We start from the raw sequence: 19538 nt of genomic DNA, 5'->3' as shown, positions 1-19538 counted from the left end.
ACATTCTGTTAATTGGAACAATTTAAGAAAAATGTTGGAAAACTTTTCTGTGTGTGGTTTTTGGATTGAAGGTAAATTTATTATGTTCCAATTATATTTCATATTTTTGAGACTTTTCATAATCCAAATTTTCCGTGCTTTCTAGTGCTCTGTCCTTAAGCGCATTTGACCACAAGATGCCTTAAGCATTAAAGCTCTGCTGATGGATTTTGAGTTTGCTGTGTAGCTTACTTTGTTCCATAATACGGTTTCAAACCATTATATAAAAATAAGAGTGTGCATTTTTTATTAATTAATTGTACAGTTTTTGCAGCGCGCTCTAATTCTTTTTCAGCAAACCAAAATCAATGCAGGGAATTAGCAAAAGTCCAAAATTTTGTTCAGATTTTATCCGCTACACAAAACGCGGCCAATCCAAAATTAAAATTAAAATACGAGTTGGAAAAATATACACTAAATAGATCCAATAGAATTTTTCCTGTTTTTCACATAGGCAATATAGTGGTATAAAAAATGGTGGGTTGGCAATTTTTTTGTAAGAAAGGAGCGATACTTTTGAATTATTTTCTCACAAAATAGAACGTGAATTACTTTTTTTGTGTTGAGAAAGCGTTCAAAGGGAGTATAGTGAGTATATAGTAATAGTTGTAGTGGTTGTGGTGGTAATAGTAGTAGAACTAGCATCAATACAGTGATTTATGCCACGACCAAAACGGCTCTTGTTTCCATTCATTCACTCTTTTCCGTCATTATTTCATGCTTTTATTCTCTTAAAAGCCGCGCGTAACAGTCAAACCCAAATAACGGCTCCAAATTTTAACCCCCAAGTCATAAGTAAATAGGATTGCGATCGCCTTATTTCGTTATTCCCCTTTCAAACATAGTAAAATTCAAGGGGCAAGGAAGAGAAATACTAAAACGGATTGAAATATATGGCAAATATAATATATATTCCTAAAATACTACTTGGCCAAGGAGAAGGAGAAAGAGCGAAAAAGAGCGCTTAAGTGAATAGAGAATATAAAAGCTAACTGAAGCTTACTTATTCTTAATTCTTATTTCCTAAATTTGAACCGTATCTGTAGTATTTTACTACTAATTGCCTTTTTATCTCTTATTTTCCCCATTTTTTGTATATCTTATTCCGTCATTATTCAACCCGTTTTTTCATACCAAACTCGTTTTTAGAATTAAATTCTTATCGAATCTGTTAACATATACGGATCGTCATAACTATTAAAGCATTTATCATGAAAGGGTACACGGGCAAATTGGGAGCCCATGAAAATATCACTGGGTGATGTTATTATAGTTCTAACTCCATTTACACTTCAACAGAAACGAACAAACCCTTGTCAACGACCCCCCGAAAAAACCGATTCAACCTTTATGACTACAGAGCGCCAGAAAAAGATAACTTCTCTCAACAAGGTTAGTACGTAATCACACATACTTTACGAAACACATAATTTACGGTCGAAATGTAAAGTAGCTTCACTGGATAAAAAAGATAGTAAATTTTGGCAAACTTGAGCTTAGCCAGTCAAAACTGGATAAAATTGTTGACTATCCTAGCCGATCAATTTCGGCCTTCCCTATTTATCAAACTTTTTTCCTGTTCAATATATATGGAGTCTTCATTTTTTGTCGTTGTAAGATTGTTTCAGTTTGAACTTACAGCGGGTACGACTATTAACTTGGGAATTATTTCCCCACACGCGTGTGTTATTAGCTTTTAACGCTAGGAGTGGTCTTTGTTCTATTTGAGGCAACACGTTTGATCAAACTCAATTTTTAGCCTTGTTCAGGTCCCTACAAGGTGAATGAAATATTCCCCCCTCATGGCTCAATACGCGCATTTTGTTGTTTCTTATCTACTAATACACAACAGTATTCTGCTGATGTTTCTTTTCGCTCATTTCTTTCTTCAAATTTTTCAGTTGTTTTGAGGCTTCAACTTGAATTCCGCTCTCGGCTTTTTTCACAAAGAAAATTGTTTCCCATAGATGTTGAAAATAATTTATAGCAAATTACTAAACAAATGACGCAAATATCAAACTGTGTTCAGGATTCAATCTTCAGTTACCGAAGAGAATTTTTAAAATTGAATTCTTTATCAAAAATCACGAAAACAAGGTAATTCAATCGAATTATTTTATTATCTTATTTCGTAATTCCCCAGTCAAAACTTAATATAAATTTTATAAAAATTTATAAACTGAATTGTAAATATTTGCGAAAATAATGCATTATTTTTACAAAAATTTGTAAAGTATTGCAAAATTTATGCATTAATTTATAAAAATTTGCTAATTTTTCCCTCTAGTTTATAAAATACTTGACAATTTTCATCCAAATTTATAAACAGTTTGTAAATTATCTATTGAAGTTAGAAAACCAAACCTACTTTATTGTGTACTGCAAGAAGTCTACAAGTTTGTTTTAAAATTACCCTTGACTGTGCTCAACTTTGGTTCCATAAAAAAATGGAATCAAAATGTTTTAAACAGCATTTTCCATTCAAACTAAACTTTTTAAAGACTGCTGAGTGAAACCAAGAATTAAATTGAAATTCTATATACTTGAAGTAGATCAACAGTAATGTATCGTCTTAAAATGATCAGTTACAAAATATATATCACGTCAAACGAAAGATAACTCATTAGGAACAGGAACAAAAAATAGGTTTAAATTCGTCTTGAAAGTTTCAAATCAAACTACTAATGAGAAATCAGCCAAAAATTTTGCTCCCTGACAAAAAATCCCACCCTTGGCAAGATTTTAGATTGTAAGAAAGTTCGTCACATAGTCATTTGAATAGTAGCATCAGCAGTACCAGCAGTATCAGTAGTATCAGCAGTATCAGTAGTATCAGCAGTATCAGCAGTATCATTAGTATCAGCAGTATCAGTAGTATCAGCAGTATCAGCAGTATCAGTAGTATCAGTAGTATCAGCAGTATCAGTAGTGTCAGCAGTATCAGTAGTATCAGCGGTATCAGTAGTATCAGTAGTATCAGTAGAACCAGTAGTGTCAGTAGTTTCAGTAAGATCAGCATGATCAGTAGGATCAGCATGATCATCATGATCAGTATTTTAATAAGTTTGTAAATATTTATAAATTATGCATTATTTTCAAAAATTTTAAAAATTTTTCGAATGGCTTCAGATACAAGTGAAATGCAAAAGGCCTTTGCGTGAGTTAAGAAAAACTCGTAGAAAACACTGAAAATCGTAGATGAAAAATTTATAAATTTTAATAAATTTTTTTATTATAATCTACCAATTTATAAATCTTTATAAATTATCCATTATTTTCAAAAAATTTATAAATATTTACAAATTATCCATTATTTTTCGACTAGGGTTGTTCCCAACTCTAGATTTATTTGATGGCTGAGATCTTTATGCTACCCTGGTTTTGGTTAGTAAATTTTGGCCGGTCTCTTTTGCTGAGAGATACAACAGTGGTATCATTGAGAAGCGCTCGAAAAACTATATCGATTGTGGAAAGACACTTTCAATGTTTGATTTCTCATGAGAAGAAAACGAGGCTCAATGTTGCTTAAAATTATTCAAATTTTACTTTATTTTGCTGCGATAGAGAGCCACGTGCAGCTATTATCGGAATTCTCCTGGTTTTTACAGCTCAAAGAATTTGAAATGTATTGGGGCGATGACTTTTTCTTTAGATCTGTTCAAACCATTTTGAAGGCAAGATGGCGCGAACAAAGTCAAATTGAAGTGATGATTGAAGTCAGCAGTAATAGTAGCAAGTAGTAAGGAGAGCGAAAAAAGGGCTATTTTTGCCTGAATTTTTTGTTCCTGATTTTTATTTAGAGTGATGAAATTGTTTGACCGAGTATTTTTTGTTTCACGAGAGCGTTTTTTGGTCGCGTGAGGCACTTTGACCTATGTTTTGGCCATTTTTCCTGAATGTCATCTGAATATTACAAGTAAAAGTTCTGTTTTAGCGGTTCATAGACTGATTATTTGGATACCTCAACGGGCAACTAATTTTTTTTATGACTTTTGCACATTTTGTTTTCAATTACTATTTGAATTTTACCATTCTTTGTAGCTCTTTTTGTTTGTCTATCATATAGTCTCATTAATGCCAGATCACATTGTTTTTCAGTGGAGCTGCCCGTACTTATTGTTGGGCTATCTCTTAATGTCAATAATAATAATTAATCTCATTATATAATACGTTCAGTGGTATGAGCTGGTAGCTAATGAATTGTTTGAAATTCAGAGCATTCGTTTTTTGGAACAGTTATATTTTCTAGCAGCAATTTGGAATCATGCTTTCATTTTTTTTAAAAAAAATCGTTTTTTGCTTAAGTGTTTTATATAGTAATTATTCTTTAAATTCTACTTTTGATCAGTCTTATATGTTCAAATTTTCTAACGTGTAGATACTTGTCTCATTGTCTGAAGTTTTTTTGTTACTTTGTCTTTCTTCTGTTTTTTTTCAGCAGTTTTGGCAAATTTTTTGGCATCTCTAAGCTACGAACCAAATTTGTACGTTCGCTGGGAAGCTTAGTCAAGAGATATAGATCATCATGTCATTATCTGATCCAGTTCTCTTTTTGTAATTCTCTATTTGTCCGCCTAGGTTTTTTGTCAGCAGATTGTGTCGTCAAAATTTTTTGTTACGATTATAACTCCACGCTGACTTCAAATGTTTGTTAATTCTTTCTTTAATTATTTGGACTGAATTCTGTGCATGAGGTCAATTTTCACTCTTACCGAAGCGAGTGTTTTGCTGCAATTCAATAAGTTTTGCTCAAAGGTCACCAACTCTTTATCAAAATGAGCTCTCATCTCCCTCAACATATTTTTTCATACTTTAAATAGAGGCGTTGGGATCGCTTAAATCAATCTAATTGAAAGTTAATTGGTGTGAGCTTTTCATTTATTAGTGTAAATTATTGAAAGATATCACACGTGATAGACAAGTTTTTTGCTTTGTTTTGTAAGTTTTTATTCTTTTCATTGAAATTTTGATGCTAAAAGCCTACAAATCTCCTGCAGTTATATTCTGGTAATTCGTCTGCTAGCTTTTTGTTTTAAAAATTTTGAAAAATTGAATAGATCCTCGAAAAGATATTTCAAATTGTTCCATATCTCGGAAATAAATAGAATTACTTGTTTTAGTTACTTGTTGTTAAACTGAAAAAAATGGTTATTTTTTTTGTTGGAAGGCTTACGCTGCGATGTACAGCTCTTCCTAATCCCACTTGTTTTTTAAAGCCATAAAATTTTGTTGAAGTACTCAAAACTGTCCAGTAATATGATTATCTGACTTTTGCTTTTGCCAAACTTAGGACGTTTTATTTTATCATTCCATTTGCACTTATCAAATAAGGTAAACATTTTTATGACATTCGCTATCCTTGAAATATCCCACAGAAACTTAACCAACAAAATTGAGTTTAATGGAGGATCGAGTTTTGACAGAAATTGAGAAGTTATTGATAGAAGTTATTGGAAGTGAAAAAGCTACCTCATTCACTGCTAAATGTTTGTAATTTTTTTAGTTCAGGCTGAAATGTTTAGTGTAAACCGAATTCTCTGTTTTAACCTAAAACAGCCAACTGTTTTGAAGTGATCACTCTAAGTAAAATCCTTGCCAAGAAGTGCGATAACTATAATCTACAGTTAGTTCTTTACTACCACATCGCAGCCTTTCTATAATCTTTTGCAACTTTTACCTGAAATTGCAGTGAATTAGAAGCAAAATTAATATTTAAGAATTCAATCTGAAGAACACAAAATGTTCACATTAAATCAATAATGTTTTTTAAACAAGTATTAAAATAATTGATTTAAATTGTCTTAAACAACGGAGGCTGTTAATTTTTGGCATTTGTTTCTGAACATTTGCAACAAAAAGGAGTACAGTTTGCAGTCCCTTTTAATTTTGTTGCATATTTCATGATCAGAAGGCCAATTTCATCGAAACTGAAACTCGTGTCTCTCCCATTAATTTTGTTTTCTTCAACATAAACATGATCAAATCTATGCGACGCTGATGCGAAAACCGTTCTTCACGTGAACCTAGGAACCAGATCAGACCACCAAAATTTCGATGAGTCAAAGAGATTTTTAATTGTCCTCGAACGAAGTTTGAAGCAATTATTGTAAACGCGTGTTGTGCAAATTTTTTGCTTGACCATTTTTGCTCTTCTGTTCTTGACCATTCAGTGAGCTCCCAATTTACTTTTTCACGCTTCATTTTTATCATTTTTGAGGGATCTCAATTGCGCTCGCTCCAGAGTAAAATTTGTTATTAACGTGAAAGCGATTTTAGCGTGATACAGGGCCTTATAGGCAAGTAGTGAAGGGTATGAGGCTAGGACACCGGAGGTCGCGGGTGCGAAGCCCACATTTGTCTGATGTTCTCACAAATTTATCTAGGCTAGAACACTGGAATTTAATTGCACCGCGTATCGTTTGAGAGGAATTCGTCCTTCGTTAGTCTCTTTACGTTTTATATCTTAGGTACTTGCGCTGCTCTTAATTAAAATTTCGTTCATATTTTTCTATCTTTTCATGAGAGATATTTACATTTTTTGGTTCTAATAGTGGTCTCACTTTGTATTTTCTCGTCAATTATGAAGGATTTGTGGTCACTTATTTCTTATTTATAATTACAACGGTCAACTATTTTGTCATTACGGGGTGGTGTGAATTACCTTTATTCTGAAAATTGCGTCAAATTTTGTTCTATGACTTTGAGAACGCAACAAAGTAATTGTAGCCAGAGATGCAACCTTAAAGAAGAGAAAAAATATTAGAATTATCAAAAAAGCTGAGGTTGCAGCCTCTGTTAAAATATTGTAGACGGGTAGTGGTAAGTTTTCCTACTGGTAAAGGTTAAAAAATGAGATTCTTCATTTCAGAAAGGTAGATGATACAATTAGCAACTCTTTAAAGGTTCAACGATAAAAACATCTACAGCCAAAATAAGCACTTTCAGCTCTTAAAACAACTCTAAGCTGGAGATAGGGAAGCAAAGACGTCTTGGATAGCTTTGGTATGCAAATAAATCAACGTTCAGTGATGGACCTATTAAAAGGCTTCAAATTTATTAAAATTTATGCCATATGTAATAAAACTGTGACATGTTTTGGAATATTTTTTTACGTCAGGATACACAACAGCAGCTTTACTTTTTTCTTATGATATTAGATCCTGATTGGTGATTGAGAGTTAAGATGGACCAAAATTGTTTACATGTTTTTTTCTTCATTATTTACAAAGAAAAATAATCCACGTTATTATTTTTTGCCGCCACTTATTTTTTTGGACATAAATAATGATTGATTTATGTCGCTCTACATTGTAGTCAAGATGACTTGGCAAAGCAAAAAATTATTAAAACCAGAAAACATTTAACTTGTAGAAGGTTGAGAGAGAACAACCTATGATAAATTGTGTGTGAGATAAGCTTGACAAGAAGTTCTTCTTGTTGAACGTATTCTTGACTAGGGAAAAAAAGTCTTGAGGAGCAAGAAAGAACATGAAAATAAGAGATACCCAATTTTGAGAGCTTAAGACCAGTTGATGAATATGGGGAGCAAACTAGGCTTGCAAGTAAGAGATGCTGGTTCGAAGCAGTGCTGGTCATTTTTCACAGTAGTGCATGCTTAGACTCCCTAACATAACCATTTTGTATGAGTTGATGGTAACAAATAACCATCGAAAAACGATGTTTGCGGAGTAATAACGGAACTATTTTTTGAATTTTTTTAAAAGTTGCTTCTTTTTTCACACTAAGCAGTTTCATATGAAGTTGTTTTGGTTTATATTTTTGGGATTTTTAGAAAAATGTGATTGTCAAATCGTTTGGTGAGTCAAACAAAAGTAACAAGAAAAAAAAATCAACTAAAGACTTAAAGATCTTCATAATGTATTTGTTTGATTTGCGTAGAACATTTGAATTAAACACATACACGCAAAAACTGTCATTTGCGCTGCCTTGGGACGTTAAAAGGACAATATAAGGCATTTTGTTGTTCAAAATTTTTGTGCGTAGAAGTTTGGTGACGGTACAACAGGAAGTAAAAAAAAACAAGTAAAAATTTTCATAAATGACTTGCGGTGTATCAAGTTATTCCTCAACAGAAATGAGTTTTCTCAAAATTTCAAATTTCAAAGAAAACAATTTTTTTCTTTGAAATCCTCGATCAATGACTTCGTGTATTCTGAAAAATTACGACTATAACGCTTATTGTATAAGTTGTTTAGTAATTGACAGTATTGGCTGATCATTCAATAAAGCGTAGTGGTCGCAAATAAATCGTGGGAGTCTCTTAGAAAATCGTTTGAAGAGGAAACGTAAATGAACTGTAGTTGCAGGGATTCTTTTTGTATTAACAAATTTTTCATGATATAAGAAATGAAAAAAAAACGAAGACCGTTCACGCTCGAAGCCCCCTTTTTGTGTTTTTTTAGAATTATTTTGGCAATCATAACAAACTTGTACAACGAGGTATAAAATATTATGGTTTGCACCGCTTGATTAATTGTATAATACCTTGTATAGTTCACTGCTTGTATAATGCCTTTTATGTAAATCGGCTTTTTTTAATTTTGTTTTAAAAAACTATTTTTAAATGGTTTTGAAAATACTGCCTTCGTAATTTTATTACTCTTGCAATATTTAGGAAGTGTGGAATTTATTTTCAGAAGACAAATGAGTGGTATTATCAAATATGGTGTGATCAAATCTATTGCAAGATCAGTACCGGACAAAAGGAATTATAGATAGAATTTTTTCCGCATTGACAATTTTTCTATGGCATGGACTTCTTGAATTTGTATAACAAAAACGAATTTGCGCAAAGGAGTTGTTAATGTTGTTTTCTGAGACGTAGATCAGGCAATGCGATCTGTCATTCACTCTTTGTTGATCTTCTTTTCAACGATTTTTTTTACCTGTTTAAAATTTCTGCCAAGTTTTTTTTTCAGATCTAGTGCGAGAGATTAAGCTGCTGAAGGAAAAGAAAAATCCCGAAACCGTTTGAATACTACATAAACAAAAATATTCAGCTTTTTTTATCAAGCAAATTAATTGGGTTCAAGAATTACAAAAAACAATTTTTGTATTGACTTTTGGTTGCGATCATTAGAAATTTGTACACAACGTTTAGATAGCAGAAAGAGAGTTTATGTTTCGTAACTTCAACGATGCAAATTGCGCACAAATATTTGTTGAAATTGATTTACTTATATTTAATTGCGCAAACCCAAAATTTAACTCTTCTGATTTGAGTTGATGTTTCCGAATATTTGACAATAAATAACACCTTTTCTGTTTGAGCGACATGTACCGCGAACATAATTGAATGGGTACCAGACTGGTAGTTTTATCTGTTGCTTTTAACAATTTTTGACCTACTGAGCAACTATCGGGACCTTTAACACTTTGATGGAAAGATTTTATGGGAAAATTTCTTTCTTAGAAACTTTGAACTTAATCTTCCACGAAATATTGTACATTATTGCGCAGAAAAATTTAATCTGTTTTTCAGCTGGGCAATGATAAACGAAGTATTAACGTAAACAAATTTCTTTACTGCCATTGTAGCTTCTAGTAAATTTTCTGTAGTTGAAATATATTTGTAAAATTTGAACTACGCTTTTAGGTACTCATTTCTGAGCTATGTTCAATTATAATGTACACTAGAAATGTTTCTTTCTGGGCAACCTTATAAATGCGAACTTCTCTCTTAATGACATCAATCGAATAGAATATTTGGAGGAAGAATCAAAATGCATTTCCTCTTGTTCGCTCCTTGATAAAACGTACCAATCAAAAACAGGTGTTTTGTGTAATTTTTATGCACTTGTAACATTTTTATTGCATCATTACTCCATTTAATACACTTTTTATGCCACCAAATATAAATGGTTTGCAAAAACTATACGTAAAATAGAGGCCAAAGAAAGGCTGTGAGGTGAATGTTTATACAAAAATGATTTCAACCATGTTTTGTATCATTTTTGTTTACACGAAACATATGGGAATCAGTTTATTGTGACCTTGTTCCAAATTCATCCCTGGAATTGTCTACAATTACCAACTTATTAACCATTAACAAATCCCGCCATCTGATCTAGACGTTCGTATTTCTAAAGTTCACATTCTTAGCTCAATACTTATTGTCTTATGGTGGTGAACTTTACTTGTGAAGCAATTTAATTAGAACTTGGTTAATGAAGTTCGTAGAAGATATAATTATAAGTTTGTTACATGTAATGACTGGATTAAAATTAATAGCTGACACTTTAAGATTAAAATAACTTTTTTTTGACAAAAGTGATTGCTTTTAAGAAGCTGGTATGACCAAAAAAGATATATCACAGCATCCATGCGCAAGCCATTTGCGTCAGCTTTGGAATATTGGCAACCATATCCAAGACCAAAGACGTTTATGGTGCCTCTTAAGATTATAAATGATTGAAAAACTTTATCGCCTCAAATTTCTGTTCCATTTCTACTTCACTTGTGTTTTTACCTGTACTACTGCGATGAATTTTTTCTAATTGGATTAATACAATTTGAGACAACAGATAATCGGTGAAATTGGTTGATATGTATAAAATTAATATACAACAGTTACATTACTTATCGATGAAATAACGCTTTAGCGCTCAACTAATAATACTCTTATCTGAGATAGGACTATTTTTTGTGTACCACTCTTTTCGCATAGTACTGTTGTAGACAGTGGGAAAATAAGTGGCCAGAAGAAAGTAGTCTGATCATGATCAGCACTCAGTAGCGGAAGTTGTTATTGCACTGCTGTAATTGCAATGAAATAAATTTTGTTTGTTAAAAACATCGCTATAAATTACCCAATTACTCATGTTCACCTTAGTTTGATTTTTGAAAAATTGATTTTAATAAGAACCACAAAGTAGTTTTCTGTGACTTCTATTGTTGGCCAAATGTTATTTCTTTGGGGTTGTGAATACGGAGAATTATTAATCGTTCTGAGAGCAATTTTTCTTGTGTAGAAAACGTGTTGTAATTATCTCAAAAACAATGAACAATTTTTACCGGATTATGCGGCGTGAAAAACTGTAACGAACACTCATCGTGAGTATTCATGGAGTATGTATTTTTTGCTTATTCAAGCTTTGAAGAGTTTGAATTTATCAATTTTTCTGAATTATTGAAAGTTGTACCGTTGACTGTCGAAAATACAATGATTCAATTTTGATTTCAAAATTGGATTTTTATTCAAAATAGAAAGACTGGTGATCGGAAGCTCAGCTTTTTCTGTTCTCTCTGTCAAAAATTATTGAGCAAGTCCCTCAAGTCACTTTCAATTTTTTGTTGAATGCTGATACAGTTCTTCAGAATGTTAAGCAGTAAGGTATCTTTTCAATTTTGTCAAAAACTGAACCAACTAGTCCACACTGCGGGAGTCTTACTATGCTTTTTTAATATTGAGCTGTCACTTCAATCTTCATCTTGTGATCACAACTTACCTACTAGAATCTATACACTAACACAACTTAGTATACTAGAACTTAGTTTACTAGAATGTGTACTCTAATGCAACTTAGTATACTCTAACACAGCTGAGTATACTAGAATTAGATACGATTGTTTTCGCCTCGTTCCTGATAAGAAAAATAGACCATACTTTTTTGAGAGGAGTTGTAACTTTTTTCCCAATTAAAGCACACATTTTTGCGGAAGCAAGAAACACTTTTTAGTCAAAGATAAGATTTTTGTGCCAATTAGGACTCATAACTAAAAGGAAAGAGTTTTCTTTTCAGGTGATCAAAATGAAAAGGAACAACAATTTGAGTTATTTTGCGCAGTTGTAATTTCTTGCGTAGGTTTTATTAGAACATGTAGTAAATTTGTTTCTTGTGGAAAATTGTCTCAAATATTTACCCTTGTTTAAATTGTTGAACCCGCTTTTATCACTTTGGTGTAAGGGAGCTTTTGTTTTATTTATTGGGTTACCAACTCTCCTTCAAATAAATATAAATTTGTTCACGCTTCCTGTCCCCCTTTTAAGAGTTTAAACTCCTGCTACCCGCGTGCACAAATGCACTGTGCACAACTGCTATGGTGAAGCAGAATGAAACGTTATTCCAATTTGAACAGCGGTTGATTTATCGCCATGCAATTGAATCTTATATTTTCATAAGAGGGTTTAGTTTTGCCTGGGAGAATTACAATAAGCCGTAAATAAGGTAAATGAAATGTTCCACATTCACCCTGCTCCTCTATTCTCCGGCTCAAATTTTAATGACGCAAATAGTTTTGGGCAAATTTCATTTGAAAGTAACTTAGCTCCTATACCCACCACTGCTGGAAATATTACCCTGAGAGGCTCTATAACAACCAGCGCGGCACGCAAGAGCTAAAATCGAGATTAAGCAAAAATGAAATTGAATTTCAACTTATATGCGCTCTTTGCTTTTTGCTAAGTTACAAGTTTGCTTTTTGGGTTCGTTTAGATTTTACACTCTTCTGCACTTTCGCTCGTACTTTTCATACCCTGACTACTTTGCCTTATAAGAAGGCTTTGAGTTGAGCCCCTTTCAAAACTTCCTTTCGAAACCGGGAATGAAAAGCGACCAATTTCCTTTTCCGGCATAAAAGGGGGAATTCTTTCTCTCCGTCAAGTGTAGTTTGTATAGTGTATATTTTTTCTGCATGCTTTTGTCTCGCTTTTGAGGTTTGCTCGCACGTCAAATGTTTTATTACTTCAGAGACGCAAACGAAAGAATTTAAGTCACGCTTTCCCAAGACTTTATTATCCCTATTTTCTCAATGTTCAACCTTCAATTGGCTCAAACCGCCGAATTTTTGATTTGGGTTGGTTTCTGTCATTGAGTTATCTTCATTTTTACAGAATTTTTACGTTCATTTTTTTTAATTTAAAAGTTTCTACCCTCTTTTACGGGTTTTTTCCTTGAGTTATTTCCTATTATCGTCGGCCTGTCGGGTTTTTAGTTGGAAATAGTGGGTTTTCTAATGCTGGCATTTGGGTATTCAAATGCATGGTTTAAGACACAGTTCAAGCTCATGTATGAATGAAATGTTTTGGCGTTATCACTTTCGATTTGAGCGGTTCTGAAAAGCTAGCTGAGAAAAAGTGGCTAACGGAGTCTTAACAATGTTGCCTTTTTTCTACTATGTTATAGTTTGTTTCGAACTTAGCTTGCCTTGTAAATAATAACACTTATGTTTCCACAATTTTATACTTTGTCGCCGGCTGGTTGGCAGTGAGTATTCGTTTCATTATGCTCCCTGTTAATCTGGCCAAGATCTTTTACAACTTCAGCCCCCTCTCCCCACCCCTCCCCCAGTTGGGCCCTCCCATTCTGCTATATCTGCGATAGGGGTATTCTGTGTTTGGAAATATTAGATTGTAAACGTCACTCTTTAATTTGAAACAAATTCCGCCAAGTTGATTTTTGCTCTCTACTCAAATTACACTTAAATGTTGCCAAAAACTTTAAAAAAACAGCGGCTAAGTGTTGAAAGTTGAAGGTGGCCTTGCTCCATGAAGGTTTTTACCACTTATTTTTTGGTCATTATATTCAAGAATTCAGGTCAGTAAGAAATTAGAAGCACTCTACCAGGAATATCGAATATCATTAGGTGATAAATTTTTCAGATGGCACCATTTTTTCTATTTCTCTAGGTTTTTGGATATGGAAATATTAATAATAGTTGAAAATTGTACAATTTATAAACCTTATTAATGGCAGTAATTTCCATCAGGAAGCGGCTTATAATGAGCTAGTTGACATAAACAACGAAAGACTTAGTTCTTCTTTTGGAAAAAAATTTTTTATTTGCGGAAAAAATTAAATCAATCGAGTTAGAGCCAAAAATGTAAATAACCGCTAGTTTTTTTAAACAATTTGCTTACTCAAATTTTGCTTTTGTATGACATGGCAGAAAATTTTTATTGCCTAGAGAAATGTTACCGTGCACTAACTGTTTTTTTTTGCAACAAAAATTTCTGATGGGTTTCTCTCAGGATTTTTTAAACTATCATATTTTACTCTATATTTGAATGCTCGAAATTTTATGCCAATAACTGCAACAAGGGTGCTAGGCAGCTAGGTGCAATAAGGGCAGACACTGATGCAGTATTACTTTAGATAAGTATTTTTTATAAGTTCATAAAATTCGGTGGGTATGAGTATCCGTAAAGCTTAACTTTTTATATGTTATCTTATACAAGAGTTTTTTAACTATGCCGGAAATCAAGCGATTGAAAATTTTCGTGCATATACGGAATACCTTCAGAAGCATGCTCCTGATTTTGCGCGAAAGGCTAATTTTTCCACCTGTATTTTTTGCATTACATTTCTGTTTTAACGAATAATAAGGAGGTTCACTAATATCCCGCTCTTCCAAATTGTTGAATCACTTGTCTGCCAAATGAGGAAGAGAAAGAAAGTTTTCAATAAGTCATATGCTGTTCCAAAAAATTGGCATACACAAAATCTGTTTAACCTGAAACAACTTAAAGAATAAAATAATGCCGCATTAGAGAGCCAATTAGACCTGCCATCATCGAGACTACGGAAAAAATCAAGAGACAAATTCAAATAACAAAAACAAAAAATTGCGAGCAAATTTCAATATCTATAGTTTTTCAAAAAAACGTCACGGTAAAACAAATTTACAATAGCAGCAGATCTAACCATTAGTTATCTATTGAAATCAATTAACATTATCTTTCAAATAACAACCATAAGAAGCCACTCATTGAGTTCTGTCATTATCCAGAATATGTGATCCGACTACAAAAAAACCCTGTCGAAGGCGTTAAAACGATAAACTAATCAATAAAAACAATAGACGATAAACCAACGCTTTCAATGTGATACTTGAACTGTTATTATTGTAATAAGATGAAAAGACAACAAAAAATCTCAAATTGGTGCAGACATTTGGTCAAAGCCAAGAACACCACTACATAAGACATGAAACTGCATTGCACACTCAATGTTTTTTCAAAGGAAATTCGAACTCCTTTTGTTGAAACTAAGCTACACTAGGACGGAAATAAGATAAAAAGGCTTCTAAGCTCAAAAATCTAGTGTTTTTTGAAAACAATTTTTTTGAAAGGTGTAACAGCTATAAACTTTCGATTTTCAATCAGAAAATACTCAATAGATTTACTCGGGACTCATTAGAGAACTATTTGGGCTGTGATCAGCGAAACTAAGCCATGACACTAAATTAACAGCGAATCTAGGCAGAATTCAAAGTTTTGCAAATATTTTTCTGCAAACACAGGCTTGAAATTAGAAAAACTATGAGCTTTTCACTTTAAATTGTTGTAAAATTTCATTGAGTCTCTTTTGCACAATGGTGTGATCCACAAAAATTTGAGTTCTTTCAAAAGATCTGCTCTGTAATTTGCCTAGAAGAAAACATAAAAGGCGAAAACTTGTTTAAAATAGAGTTCCAATTCAATGCTCATTTTTTGGATTAAACACAAAATTGATGAGAATATGACTGGCTTTGCTATTGCTGCTAGTCCACTGCACGTAATTTTGACAAATGTTAGCGAAACTTTTGAGTTAAATTATTTAGAAAAACTGGCAAAGTTTTTCCAGAATACTCTCATCGGAAGCGGAAGTAAAACTCCCGCTTTGGATTTTGAGAAGATTGTGTCAGTAGTTTTCTGCTTTGCGCTTCCGGCAAATTTAAACAAAGGGGCTGACAAAGCATATTTGGGCTGAAACAATCATTCCACTAAATCAATCCATCATTCCACTAAATCACTCTTGAAAAGAAGAGACGTTTCTGAGTTCCATTCATCAAACTACGATATGCCGCCTTATATCAAAAATTAAAAAAATAAAAGTTTTCAAGTTCCTTCAACTTTGCTAAACTATAAACACTCTATATAATACCTTCTTGAAATCCAAGATATTTACTTAAGCAGTAACAAAGAAGTTTGTTATTTTTAATCTATAGCGATAATGTCATTCTCATTACAACCCGTAGACTTTGCAAGTAAATTAAGTCATTGGATCAGCGAAATTGACAAAAGGGAACTAAAATTTGGAACTTAGCTGGCCTTGCTGACTTTAATTTTTAATTGGGCTTGAGATCTATGCAAAAATAACAAAAAATTTCTTAAGAAGCACTAAAATTGTTTGCTTGCTTGTGAATTCTGCTGTTTTTTTTCTCAGTTTTATTGTTCAAAAAATGCACTAAAATCAATGTCAAAGTAATCACACAAAAATCAAACAACTCAAAATATAACTTAAAAAAATAGTTAATGCTTATTTTTGAAAACTTGGCAAAACAATTTTTCAATAAAATTGATCGGGGTGAAATTTTCCTGACTTTGTCCAGGAGACAATTGTACCCATGGAAAAGATAATGAGCAACATAAATTGGCGTGACAAAAAGTTGCGCTACTATAAAGTTCCATTTCTTCGTTTCAGCTACTATAAAGTTCCATTTCCTCGTTTCCAATTCCATTATACTCAAATTTTGAAACCCCTCCAAGTTGTCCACTGGCAATAGAAACGACTACGATTTTATCTACAAATACAATTTTTGAACGATCGATTGATATGTTTTTAAATTTAGATTGCCTTTCAATCAAAATTATCTATTATTTCATAAAATAATCAAGTTTACTGCGCCGAAAGCCTTTATAGTATGTTGGATTGGCTGACATCGTTGGGTTTTAGTTTCAAAATAACATTTTTCAGTAGTTTTCCCCTTTTTGTAAAAAGTTTGAACAAACTTTGAGAGGCTGTTGACAGAATACTCAAGCAATGCTGCGATGAATGATAATGATCTTATAATTTTTTGACGGTTCTCTTATAATTGAGCAATATTGAAACGAATTTTGAACTAAGCGTTTTATACTAGAACAATGATGTATATATTAGCTTAAACACAAAAATTGAATCTCTTATAAACTTTACATTCAATACCTTGTATTGTGTTGTAATTATGGCATTTTTAAGTCTGTAAAAATTATTAAAAGTCATAAAAAGTGAGCGCAGTTAATGTATAGTGCACTGCATTTGTATACAAACTATGCAATAAAAAATGACATTAGTTTGAAAACGTTAAGTCACAACAAATTTATTTACCACAAGTGTATTAACAACACATTAAACCAGCCGTTTTGACTCAAAAGTTTCGAATTGTTTATCTTGTTATTGGGTGCTGCATCACGGTCTATTTAGCTCAGTTGACGAGTCTGACGAAAAAATTGAATTATTTGGTCTTTGGGTTTTTACTGTCTCAAGGCTTCGTCATAGCGCGTACGACGGCAGACAATCGTACATTATGGTTTGTAATTTTCGGTAACATCTTTTTGTAGTTGAAATGCTCATAATAGTTTTTTAATATCATACCAATGTCTATGCTGGTATTGAGCATCTCGAAATTATGTAGTTATAGAAAATAGAAATCTATCTGTTTTGAATTGCTTTGAAACGTATCTAATATTATTTATGATTTCTTCGAAAAAAACTGCCAGGATATACAAAATTGCTGCATTTCACTCAACCAATACAGACATAAATTTTGGGTATCATTTGATAATTCGGTACCATTTGATAGTTTTTTAATAGTTGAATTTTTGTACTTACTGAGAACAGAAATGATAACTAGAGTGAAAAGTCAGCTGAAAACATTTGAACAAGGAATTCTTTCCCACTGATTAGTTGCCCTAAAAAAAGATTCTATTGATGCCGCAAAGGGCATTTTAGTGCGTCTTCAGTGTTACTTATATATAAGCAAACAAGGCGGCTCGGTAATGTGCGATCGCACATAAGGTTCCGACCCCGCTCATCCACAATTTTGGCATAATTGTTATGAAATGAGGAACAGATGGAAAAACACAAAAAATTTAAGTATTTTTTTCAAAAAAAAAACTGGTGTATGAACGAAAAGATAGCCTCCAAAGCAAATAACTCAGTCAAGTAAAAAATGATGCATTAGATTGATGAGATATGCCGATATTAAGAAAGCGAGCGAAGACGAGCGGCAAAATCAAACAACAACAACAACAAACATTAATTTCATCAAAAAATTTGTGTCCGTTTTAATAAACAAAACTTAATAACAAAGTCAAAATAGCGTCCGATAAAGCTGAAAATAAACAAAATAACTTGTAATTCACCAGAGAAAAATTGTTAATCACCAGTTCACAATAAAGCTTGGTAACAATTAGACAAAAAAGAACAGAAACTTTAAAGGTAGAAAATTAAATGAATTAAAAAAAAACAATTAATTTCAAAGTAATCAAAACCATTAGGAATCAACTAAAATATCCCATAGGTTTATAATTAACCGTTCTTCTATAGAAGGAAATTAAGAACTCTCGGTATTCAATTTTTTATGCAGTTACAAAAGAACAACAAATAGACAACAAACTAAAAATCAATTAAAACTTGCCAGAAAATGCTTTAGAAGAGGTAAAGCCGTATTTAGGCCCCAAAATATGTTCGATTGCACCTTCGTCGAACACCGATAATGTATTATGTGGCCGCTCATTGATGAAAATAAGCAACAGTTAGACAAAAAAGAAAAAATGCAAAATTATGTAATACTTAATTTTTTCGAAAAAAATTTATTTCCAAAGGCATAAAAGCCATTAATTACAAAACAAAAAATTTAAATAGGTTCATCCATTCTTCCAAAGGAATCCCTTGAGACATGCAAATATCCAGAATATGTCTTACGTCTACAAAGGGAACGTCAAATTTGACAAAAATCAAAAATTCATTTACTTTTTTTTTGTGAAAAACCCATGTGGAAGCCAGTAAAGTCATAACGAAAACATTAGATTTTGTGACACCAATCCCGTTTGACACTTTCGCCTGAAATGTATTATGTGACCTCTCATTAATGAAACTAGGTAACAATTAGACCAAAAAGAAAAAAAGCAAGATTACATAATACTTGTTTTTATCGAAAAAAATTTATATCCAAAGACATGAAAGCCATTAATTGCAAAATGAAAAAATTGAATAGGTTCGTTTATTCTTCCAAAGGAAGCCCTCGGGGACCTGTACTTATCCAGGACAAGTCTTACGTCTGCAAATAGAACGCCAAATATGACAAAAATCACAAATTAATTTAATTTTTTTTGTGAAAAACCCGTGTCGAAGCCAGTAAATTCGTAACGAACTATTTGAAAACATTAGATTTTGTGACACCAATCCCTTTTGACACCTTCCTTTGACAAAAATAACGTCATCTTTAACCTTTAATTAACGAGACCAGGTAACAAACAGACAATAAGAGGAACAAAATTGCGAAGTTGAAATGTTTTTTTTTTCATTTTGGAAAACAATTGTTTTCAAAGTCATGAAAGCCATTATCTATCTTCTAACATCAGAACATAGGCTGATATATTCTTCCAAAAAAAGTCAATCAAACCGGATAATTGTACAGGAAATTAAACACGACTAAAGACAAAGTAAAAGCGACAGTTAAAGACAAAATTAAAAAATTCAAATAAATTCTTCGAGAAAGTACTGTCAACGCGGCAA

At 32.5% G+C, this 19538-nt stretch overlaps 1 protein-coding gene across 1 annotated transcript in view; it reads left to right on the top strand.

The window, feature by feature from the left end:
- Window positions 1–515: 515 nt before the first annotated feature.
- The window catches only part of LOC142342916 (chloride channel protein C-like), a 200357-nt gene continuing 181334 nt past the window's right edge, over window positions 516–19538 (top strand). Inside the window, exon 1 of the mRNA XM_075394591.1 lies at window positions 516–1431. The gene's annotated coding sequence lies outside the window, so the exon portion shown is untranslated. The remainder of the gene's footprint in view (window positions 1432–19538) is intronic.

Source organism: Convolutriloba macropyga, chromosome 7, assembly GCF_964194025.1.
Source record: "Convolutriloba macropyga chromosome 7, txConMacr16.3, whole genome shotgun sequence".
In the NCBI taxonomy this organism is placed as follows: Eukaryota; Metazoa; Xenacoelomorpha; order Acoela; family Convolutidae; genus Convolutriloba; species Convolutriloba macropyga.
Note: the sequence above shows the minus strand (reverse complement) of the source record. Positions and strands in the feature narration are given on the sequence as shown.